Here is an 11,604-nt window from a genome sequence, read left to right on the forward strand (position 1 = left end):
CAAACCAACCAATGGGGGACCTACATCTCCTACCATACAATGCTTCAAATGGAGCCATATCAATGCTTGAGTGATAGCTATTATTGTATGAAAATTCCGCTAAAGGTAAGAAGCTATCCCAATGGCCTCCAAACTCTATCACACATGCGCGAAGCATATCCTCCAACACTTGAATCATTCGCTCAGACTGACCACCGGTCTGAGGATGGAACGCGGCACTAAGGTCCAACCTAGTACCTAATTCAGCATGCAATGTTCTCCAAAACATGGAAGTAAACTGCGTACCTCTATCTGATATGATGGACAGTGGAACCCCATGCAACCGAACAATTTCTGAGATATAGATTTTGGCTAACTTCTCTGCATTGTAAGTCACCTTGACCGGAATAAAATGAGCAGACTTAGTTAACCTATCAACGATCACCCAAATAGAGTCGTACTTACCCATCGTCTTTGGAAGACCAACCACAAAATCCATTGCGATTCTCTCCCATTTCCATTTCGGAATGGGCATTCTCTAAAGTATTCCTCCGGGCCTTTGGTGTTCATACTTTACTTGTTGACAGTTTGGACATTTGGCAATAAAATCTACAATATCACGCTTCATTCTACTCCACCAAAAGTGTTGCTTTAGGTCACGGTACATCTTGGTTGCACCCGGATGTATCGAATACCTTGAACTATGAGCCTCTGTCAGAATAGTGTTGATTAAATCATCAACACGGGGTACGCATACCCTTCCCTTGATCCTCAAAACACCTTCCTCATCGATTTGTGCTTCCTTAGACTCTCCTCGCAATACCTTATCTTGGATTCTACGCAGTTTCTCATCATCAGACTGTCTTCCCTTAATCTTGTCAAGAAAGGAAGATCTTGTCTCCACAGAAGCCAACAATCCTCCCTTCTCATTTACTTCTAATCTCATCAAGTCATTAGCTAGAGTCTGGACCTCTCTAGCCAATGGGCGTCTAGAAGCTTGCAAGTGAGCTAGACTTCCCATGCTTCCCGCCTTTCTACTTAAAGCATCCGCTACAACATTCGCCTTCCCCAGATGATACAAAATAGTGATGTCGTAGTCCTTCAGTAGTTCCATCCATCTCCTCTGTCTCAAGTTCAAAACTTTCTGAGTAAAGACATATTGTAGGCTACGATGATCCGTATAGACCTCACACTTAACCCCATATAAATAGTGTCTCCATTGCTTTAATGCAAACACTACCGCGACCAATTCCAAATCATGAGTTGGATAGTTACGTTCATGCACTTTTAATTGTCTTGAAGCATAAGCAATCACATTCTTCTCTTGCATTAGCACTGTACCCAAACCCGAAAAAGATGCATCACAATAGACAATGAAATTCTTACCTTCCACTGGCAAGGTGAGAATGGGTGCGGTAGTCAACAAAGTCTTGAGCTTCTGAAAGCTTTCCTCACACTCATCCGACCATACAAATGGAACATTTTTCTTAGTCAAGTTCGTCAGTTGGGAAGCAATAGAAGAGAATCCCTTGAAAAATCGGTGGTAGTAGCTAGCTAACCCAACAAAGCTCCTTATTTCTGACACATTAGTAGGTCTTACCCAATTCTTTACTATCTCAATCTTAGAAGGATCCACCATCACTCCATCCTTAAAAAACCACGTGCCCCAAGAAGGACACTGCATCTAGCCAAAACTCACACTTAGAGAACTTGGCATAAAGCTTTTTCTCCCTCAACATTTCCAATACCATTCTCAAATGCTCCTCATGTTCTTTCTTGCTCTTTGAGTATATCAGTATATCATCAATAAATACGATCACGAAGAGGTCAAAATATGGCTTAAAAATCCCGTTCATCAAGCTCATTAACGCAGCAGGGGCATTCGTAAGACCAAAAGACATCACTACAAATTCGTAATGCCCATACCTCGTTTGAAAAGCAGTCTTTGGCACATCCGTTGCCCGTATTTTCAATTGATGATAACCGGATCTCAAGTCAATCTTAGAGAAGACACAAGCACCTTGTAACTGATCGAACAAGTCATCAATGCGAGGAAGAGGATACTTGTTCTTTATGGTTACCTTGTTTAGTTGTCTGTAGTCTATACACATTCGAAAACTCCCATCCTTCTTCTTCACAAACAAAATCGGAGCACCCCAAGGAGATGCACTTGGTCTAATAAAGCCTTTGTTTAACAACTCTTGAAGTTGGGCTTTTAACTCTCTTAACTCCGCGGGAGCCATTCTACAAGGGGGTATAGAAATGGGGCGAGTACCCGGCTCAAGGTCAATACAAAAATCAATATCCCTATATGGTGGCATACCAGGAAGATCTGCAGGGAACACATCCCGAAACTCACGGACTACCGAAACCGACTCAATCAAAGGTACTTGGGTAGTGTCATCCTTGAGATGTGCCAAGAAAGCTAAACACCCTTTGCTAACCATTTTCTTAGCACGAAGAAAGGAGATGATACGCACCGGATTGAAAGTGTAGTCACCCTCCCACACTAACGAATCTGTCCCAGGCTTGGCTAACGTCACCGTTTTAGCATTACAATCCAAGATTGCAAATTGCGTAGAAAGCCAAGTCATACCCAGAATTACATCAAAATCATCCATTTCTAAGATAACCAAATCTACATAAGTGTAGCTCCCCACAAAGTTCACCAAACAAGACCTATATACCTTTTCAACTACCACAGACTCACCCACCGGAGTAGAAACATGAATAGGTATATCAAGTAATTCACAATGTAAATTTAAACCATTAGCAAATGAGGAAGATACATAAGAAAATGTGGATCCAGGATCAAACAATACAGAAGCCATGCATTCACAAACCAGAAGATTACCTGTGATGACAGCATCAGATGCCTCCACTTCAGACCGCCCAGGGAAAGCGTAACAATGGGCCCTATCGTTTGTCTGTCCATTGCCCCTACCATGTTGTGATGTAGCGGCTCCAGTTTGCCCATCACCTCGGCCATTTTGGTGACCACCATTACCTCGACCACCACGTCCTCCAGAATAACGGCCTCTACCATGACCACCTCTACCTCTAGCCATTGGGGGTCTATAACTCTGTTTTGGACAATTTCTCCTAATATGTCCAGTCTCCCCACATCCATAACACTCTCTAGAGTCAAGCATAGGTCTCTCAGAGAAGTGTTGACCGGTCTGAGGTGGACCCCCAACTACAGTCTGTAGTGAAGACTGAATGGGTCGAACTGAGTAACCTCCGGAACCTTGTCCTCTAGAGTAAGAACCATTAAACTCACCTCCCTTTCGAAACCTTTTTGATGTAGTATCCATAGTGAAGTCATCTGGCTTCACTCCCTCTACCTCTATTACGAAGTCTACCACTTCTTGAAAAGATTTCGCTGTAGCCGCTACCTGTAAAGCTGAAATCCGCAACTCTGATCTCAACCCCTTCACAAAACGGCGAATCCGCTCTTGTGGACTGAAACATAGTTTGGTGGCATACCGAGATAATGCACGAAACTTAGTCTCATATGCATTGACCGACATCCTACCTTGCTCTAGGCTCAGGAACTCATCCCTTTTCCTATCCCTCAAAGTTCGGGGGATATACTTCTCCATAAACAAGCTAGAGAATGAGGCCCAAGTCATAGGTGGTCTGTTGGTTGACACTCAGCATGCGACCGCCACCATATTTTGGCGTTCCCTTGAAATTGATAAATCACGAACTCAACACCGAACCGTTCTACTATACCCATCTTGTGTAGTAGCGCATGACAGTCAACCAGAAAATCGTAAGCATCCTCAGATTCAGCACCCTTGAAGACTGGGGGTTTCAATTGCAAGAACTTACTGAAAAGTTCATGTTGATCATCTGTCATTATAGGCCCTGTAGTCAGACGAGGAAACGTGCCTATGTCCAATGAGTCATCCATACGAGGAGCCATAGTGGCTGCATGTTGTACCTCTGAAACCGGAGGTGTTGGTGCAGAAAACACTGGAGGTGCCTGACCCTGATCGGACAACCCATTAAGATAAGCGAGCACCTGATTTATCATCTCTGGGGTAGGCTGGGGTGGCAATCCCTCATTCTGCACTTGTTCATTTTCCCCATCCTCCCCTTCTCTTATTACTTCTTCAGTCGGTGGAGGAGTCACCGCCCTAGTATCAGATGGTCTAGGTGCTTCTCCCCTTCCCCTAGAGGACGTCCTCCCACGACTTCTACCACGGCCTCTTGCCGCTGCTCTTCCTCGAGCTACAGCCCCAGTGGCTGGCTCAGACGCACCCTGTCCCGCTGGTACTGGTGTTGGTGTTGGCGCAGTCGTTGCTCTAGTTCTAAACATCTGCGAAATAGAGTGAAGATGGTCAGATACCAATTTGTATCACCTAGATACCAATTGGACCCAAGTAATAGCACGAAAGAAAGAAAGAAAGAATGGAATTTTCCTAAAGTCTTATAGCCTCTCAAAGAAAAGTAAAGGCGTCCCCCTACCGTTCCTTAAGACTCTACTAGACTCGTTCTTGTGTGATGAGACCAACGAACCTAATGCTCTGATACCAAGTTTGTCACGACCCAAACCGAGTTGCGACTGGCACCCACACTTACCCTCCTATGTGAGCGAACCAACCAATCTGAACCTTAACATTTCAATGTAACATCAACATAAAGTAATACGAAAGACTTAAACTCATTAATAAAAACAAATTCAATAACTATTGTTTCCCAAAATCTGGAAGTCATCACCACAAGAACATCTATGATCAAATTACTAAACTAAGAGTATTCTAAAAGCTAAAAATTCATAAGAAGCTAGTCCATGCCGGAAGTTCAAGGCATCAAGACTTGAAAAAGAATATCCAGTCCAAGCTAGAAGCATTAGCTCACCCTGAATTTCCGATGTAGTAAGACTGGCTTGAATTACTGTTGAGTCGAAGACGATGACACGTTTGCTGCACTCCACAAATAAACAGGAATAAAACATAAAAGTAGGGGTCAGTACAAAACACGGGTACTGAGTAGATATCATCGGCCAACTCAAAATAGAAAACAATATATATACCAAGTAATATCATAAAATCAACTATGATACTCAACCTGTAGCAACAGCAAGTACTATATCGTTAACAATTACCGTCAAGTTCACACATGAGGACTCAAGCCTCAATACCATACTCATTTGGGAATTATGTTCATTAGATTGAGTATATTAACATCTTTCAAGATTCATTATCTTTATTTCTCTTGTGTCGGTACGTGACACTCCGCTCCCTCATATTCATTAATCCTCTTGTGTCGGTACGTGACACTCCGATCCCCTAAATCTATGTGTCAGCTCGTGACACCCGATCCCCTAAATCTACGTGTCGGTTCGTGACACCCGATCCCCTAAATCTACGTGTTGGTTCGTGACACCCGATCCCCTAAATCTACGTGTCGGTTCATGACACCCGATCCCCTAAATCTACGTGTCGGTTCGTGACACCCGATCCCCTAATTCTAAGTATCGGTTCGTGACACCCGATCCCCTAAATCTACGTGTCGGTTCGTGACACCCGATCCCCTAATCTCCTTCTATCAATTCATCAAGCCTTCTTTCTTACCAAGGCATCATCAATCCCATTATTTTAGTTCATCACGCCTTCTTTTATACCAAGGCATCGTCATTAAAAGAGATTAGGTTTTTATCAAGATTTGGGATTCAATAGCTTCATCATGCTTAATATAATCACAATTATATAATTACATTCATGCAAGCATACAATTAAGCACATAGCAGGGTTTACAATATTATCAATACATATCATTCGCTATTAAGAGTTTACTACGAATATCGTAAGAGAAACCATAACCTACCTCCACCGAAGACTAGTGATCAAGCAAGCAAATTCCCAAAGCTTTGTTCTTCTTTCTTCCTCGTTCGACTCTCCCTCTCTCTCTTGTTCCTTCTATTTTCTTTATTCCAACCCTCTTTCTTTTACCCTAATTAGTATATAATTAAGAATAAAAGATGACAATAATAACCCACTAATTAACTTATGGTTACCTATTTTAACCCCCAATTAATTAGACTTATTAACATTAACCCTCTAACTTTATAATTAAGGCAGGAGTAGTCAAAAACGTCCCTTAAAACGTATAAAGAAATCCGACCCAAACTGGGATTACGCAACCTGTGACGACCCGTCGCGCCTGAGACGGTCCGTCATGCAGGTTCGTCAGAGACTCGATTTCCTTAAAGAGTCTGTGACGGCCCATCGTACCTACGACGGTCCGTCCTGCACTTCCGTCACGACGTTCAGAGAATCGTTCCCTGTACCATATTTTCAAGAGTTGAAGTGTTTTGAAACGGTGGATCATGATGGTTCATCGTGCCTGTGACGGTCCGTTCTGCAGGTCCGTCACAGAGTTCAGAGAGTCGATTTTCAGTACCCAATTTTCAGAATTTCTAAGTGTTTTAAAACGAGACCCCTCGATGGTCTGTCGTGTCCATGTAGGTCCGTCGTGGGTTCCGTCATCTCAGCCTGTTTTTCCAGAAATAAAATCTGCTGCTCAAAATGACTAAACAGGTCGTTACACTCTCTCTCTCTCATCGTCCTCTCTCCTTTAATCATACCTGAAGTCGTCCTCTCTCCGCCTTCATCGTCCTGCTCTCTGCCTTCATCTTCTTTGTTATGCGGAATTCGAGATAATATGAGAAAATATAAATGCGAAAAACAAGACAACAGATTTACGTGGTTCACCAATAAATTGGCTACGTCCACGGGGAAGAGAGGGAGCAGTTTTATTATGGAGAGGCAAAAACAGAATTACAGAATAGGATTTGCCATAGCGTCTATATATAGTGCTAAGCTACGCCCTAACAGGCTTGGGCCCAAAATACATAATTGACAGATAATTAAGGGCCCAATTCAAGGCATTCAACAAATCTCCACCTTGACTTGAATTCTCCAAACAGATTCTTCAGACGCACTATGATAGTGTTGAAACTTGCTCTGTGGAACCGGCTTTGTGAACATATCAGTAGGATTATCAGCAGTTCCTACTTTCTTCACCTTGATTCCCTTCTCACTTCTCAGAAAATGATATCTTATGTCAATATGCTTGGTTCTCTCATGATGGACTTGATCCTTGGCTAGACAAATTGCGCTCAAACTGTCACAATACACCGTAGCCTAATCATGATGCAGACCAAGATCACTAACCAGTCCTTTCAGCCAAATCCCTTCTTTTGCAGCCTCAAGGCCATGTACTCCGCTTCCGTAGTAGACAAAGTCACTGTAGGTTGCAAAGTTGCCTTCCAACTGACGACAGATCCTCCAAGGGTAAACACATAGCCAGTCATCGATCTTCTTGTGTCAACATCTCCAGCATAGTCAGAATCAGAATAGCCAGTAACCAAGCACTGAGTATCACCTTCATAAATGAGACCAATGTCAGATGTACCTCTAAGGTACCGGACTATTCTCTTCACAGCCTGCCAATGTTCTTTCCCTGGTTGTCCCATGAATCTTCTCACTACACTGACTGTATGTGCTAAATCTGGCCTTGTACAGACCATAGCATACATCAAACTTCCTACGGCACTGGCATAAGGGACTCGTGACATATACTCCTTCTCTTCTTCTGACTGTGGAGCGAACATGGCAGTGAGATGGATATTGGCAGCACTGGGGGTATCAATAGGCTTAGATGAAGACATGCCAAACCTCGCCAAGACCTTCTGAATGTAGCTTCTCTGTGACAAGAAAAGTTTCCTTCTCTCTCTGTCTCTAATGATCTCCATCCCTAGAATCTTCCGAGCGGCTCCCAGATCCTTCATCTCAAACTCAGCACTAAGTAAACCCTTTAGCTTCTGAATGTCATACTTCTTCTTTGCAGCTATCAGCATATCATCTACATAAAGCACCAGATAGATGAATGAATCATCCTTGATCCTATTGTAGTAGACACAACAATCATATGAGCTCCGAATATAGCCCAACTTCACCATATAGCTGTCAAACCTTTTGTACCACTGCCTTGGAGACTGCTTAAGTCCATATAAGGACTTCTTCAACTTGCAGACATGATTTTCCTTCCCTGGAACTTGGAAACCATCCGACTGAGTCATGTATATCTCTTCCTCCAACTCTCCATGTAGAAACGTTGTCTTCACATCAAGTTGTTCAAGCTCCAGATTCTGATGTGTAACTATCGCTAGTAACACTCGGATGGAAGTATGTCTGACCACTGGTGAGAAGATCTCATTGTAGTCCACTCCCTCTCTTTGGTTGAAACCTCTGGCAACAACCCTGGCTTTATACTTGACTTCTTCTGCTGGTGATATCCCTTCCTTCTTCTTGAAAACCCATTTGCAAGTAATAATCTTTCTCCCCGAAGGCTGTATGACCAAATCCCATGTCTGATTCTTGTGTAGGGACTCCATATCATCTCCCATAGCAGCAAACCATTTTTCAGAATCAGGACTTAAAATGGATTCTTTGTAAGTAGACGGCTCAGATGTATCTACCTCTTCAGCAACCTGCAGTGCATAACTCACCATGTCCTCAAAACCATACCTCGTAGGTGGCCGAACTCCAACCCTCCTTAGCCGATCTTGAGCTATACTCTGATGGATATCTGATGGCATAGATTCTGGAATATCAGTTTCTGTCTGTGGCTCTTGATCCTCCTCTTCAGGTTCTTTCAAATCGCCCTCGTTCTGAATGACTTGAAACTCCACCTGTTTATCAAGACTCCCAGTTTCTGACGTAGTTGTAGGCTTCACAATGGTTCTAAGTAGAGAACTTTCATCAAAGACAACGTTCCTGCTCATAATAACCCTCTTTTCTGCTGGAAACCAGATTCTGAAACCTTTCACTCCATCTCCGTAGCCCACAAATACCCCTTTTTAGCTCTTGGTTCTAACTTACCTTCACTGACGTGATAGTAAGACGTACAACCAAAAGCTTTCAGATTTGAATAATCAGCAGCTTTTCCTGACCACATCTCCATAGGTGTCTTGCACTGTATGCCTGTATGTGGTCCGCGGTTAACCAAGTAGCAAGTTGTACTAACCGCTTCTGCCCAGAATCTTCTATCTAGCCCAGCATTAGAGAGCATGCACCTTGCTCTCTCCAGAAGTGTTTGATTCATCCGCTCAGCTACACCATTCTGCTGTGGTGTATTTCTGACTGTACGATGTCGAGCAATCCCTTCACCCTTACAGAATTGATCAAATTCAGACCAGCAGAATTCCAGCCCATTATCAGTTCGCAACCTCTTGATCTTCTTCCCTGTTTGATTTTCCATCAAAATTTTCCACTCCTTGAACTTCTGGAAAGCTTCACTTTTATGCTTCATCATGTACACCCAAGTCATCCTTGAGTAGTCATCAATAATGGACACAAAAAATCTGCAGCCTCCCAAAGACTCAACACGGCATGGACCCCAGCAATCAGAATGGATATAATCAAGTGTGCCTTTTGTTCTGTGAATGGCCTTTGGAAACTTGTTGCGATGTAGTTTTCCAAAGACACAATGTTCACAAAACTCTAGGCTCTTAACCTTATGACCAGCAAGAAGATCCTCCTTTGACAGAATTTGCATCCCTCTTTCACCCATATGACCAAGTCTCATGTGCCATAACTTAGTCATATCCTCCTGGTGAACTTCTGACGATGCAACATGGGCTGAACCTGTAACCTTGAAACCTTGTAGAAAATACAAAGTACCACACATGACACCTTTCAGAATCAGATTTGAACCCTTCAAGACCCGCAAGACTCCATCTTTTCCCGACCAGATGAATCCCTTGCTGTCCAAAAGACTGAGAGATATCAGATTTTTTGTCATCAATGGAACGTGCCTGACCTCGTTCAATGTGCAGAAGCTACCGTCATGTGTCCTTATCTTGATCGAGCCTGTCCCAACCACCTTGCAGACAGAACTGTTGGCCATCGAGATGATGCCTCCGTCTACCTGCTCATAAGTCGTGAACCAATCTCTCCTAGGACAGATGTGATAGGATGCCCCAGAATCGAGAACCCACACATCTGAATGATGAGTGTGCTCATCCCCAACTAGGCAATGTCTTCTTCGGAATTGGTGTCTTCTTCAGCAACAGCAGCAGAAACTGATTGTTTTTCCGATTGCTTCTTCTTCTTTGGACAATCAAATTTCCAATGTCCCTTCTCCTTGCAGTAATTACAAACATCATCCGACTTTGCACCCTTCGACATCGGCTTATTTTTCTTTCCGCTGTTTTTCCTTCCCTTTCCGCTACTGGTGAACAGATTGGAAGGCTGTATGTCCGTACTTGTGCCGTTAGCCTTATGCCGTAATTCCTTGCTATGAAGGGCCGATCTGACTTCTTCCAGTGACACAGTATCTTTCCCAACAATGAAAGATTGAACAAAATTCTCAAATGACATTGGGAGAGATACTAACAGAATCAGGGCAGCATCTTCATCCTCGATCTTCACATCGATATTACGCAATTCTAATAACAAAGTATTCAATTGCTCTAAATGTTCCTTGAGTTGTGTACCTTCAACCATTCGTAAACCGAATAGACGTTGTTTCAGAAGCAGCTTGTTGGTTAGCAATTTTGTCATGTACAAAATCTCCAGCTTCAACCACAGACCAGCAGCAGTCTCTTCATCCGAGACCTCCGTGATGACATCATCCGCGAGACACAGCATGATCGTCGAGTGCGCCTTTTCCTCCAGAATCTCCATCTCAAGAGTAACGACGGCGTTCTTGTCTTTCGACAACGGCGCCCAGAAGCCTTGTTGTTTCAACAAAGCCCGCATCTTGATCTGCCATAAACTGAAACTGTTCCTCCCTGTGAATTTGTCGATTTTCACGTTCAAAGCAGACATCTCAAATTCTCCAAGAACACCGATTAACCGAGAGGCTCTGATGCCAATTTGTTATGCGGAATTTGAGATAATACGAGAAAATATAAACGCGAAAAATAAGACAACAGATTTACGTGGTTCACCAATAAATTGGCTACGTCCACGGGGAAGAGAGGGAGCAGTTTTATTATGGAGAGGCAAAAACAGAATTACAGAATAGGGTTTGCCATAGCGTCTATATATAGTGCTAAGCTACGCCCTAACAGGCTTGGGCCCAAAATACATAATTGACAGATAATTAAGGGCCCAATTCAAGGCATTCAACATTCTTCATCTCTAGAGAGAAATCGGACCTAACGAGAAAGTCAATTGCCTCTATCTCCGCGCGCCATCTGCAGTCGGGCCTCAGCAGCTGGAGGTCGCGCCGCCTCCATCTCCGCCGGGTCGTGCAGCAGCATCAGTGGGTCAGCTTTTTATCCATTTGACTCCAGATGAACTTTTTGAACAAACTAGTTGGTTTTTTTAATTCTAAGTGCTTAAAATAATTAAAAAGTAGTTAGTAGATTGAATGTTACCCTGTTGTATTAGTAATTTGATCATTCCTAATGTGATTATCTTTGAAATTTTTAAAAGAATTTGTGTCAAATAGATATTGAAAAAGTTTCCCAATCAATAAAATTAGTAATTACCTCTTCGATTTTGATTCCACTGCCAATAAACATAAAGTATTATTAGTGTACATGATTTTCTTTGAAAATAAGTTAGTACATGGGATCAAATACTTGATCTTCACCATTGGAGT

The sequence above is a fragment of the Solanum lycopersicum genome, chromosome 7 (assembly GCF_036512215.1).
Source record: "Solanum lycopersicum chromosome 7, SLM_r2.1".
NCBI classification, from domain to species: Eukaryota; Viridiplantae; Streptophyta; class Magnoliopsida; order Solanales; family Solanaceae; genus Solanum; species Solanum lycopersicum.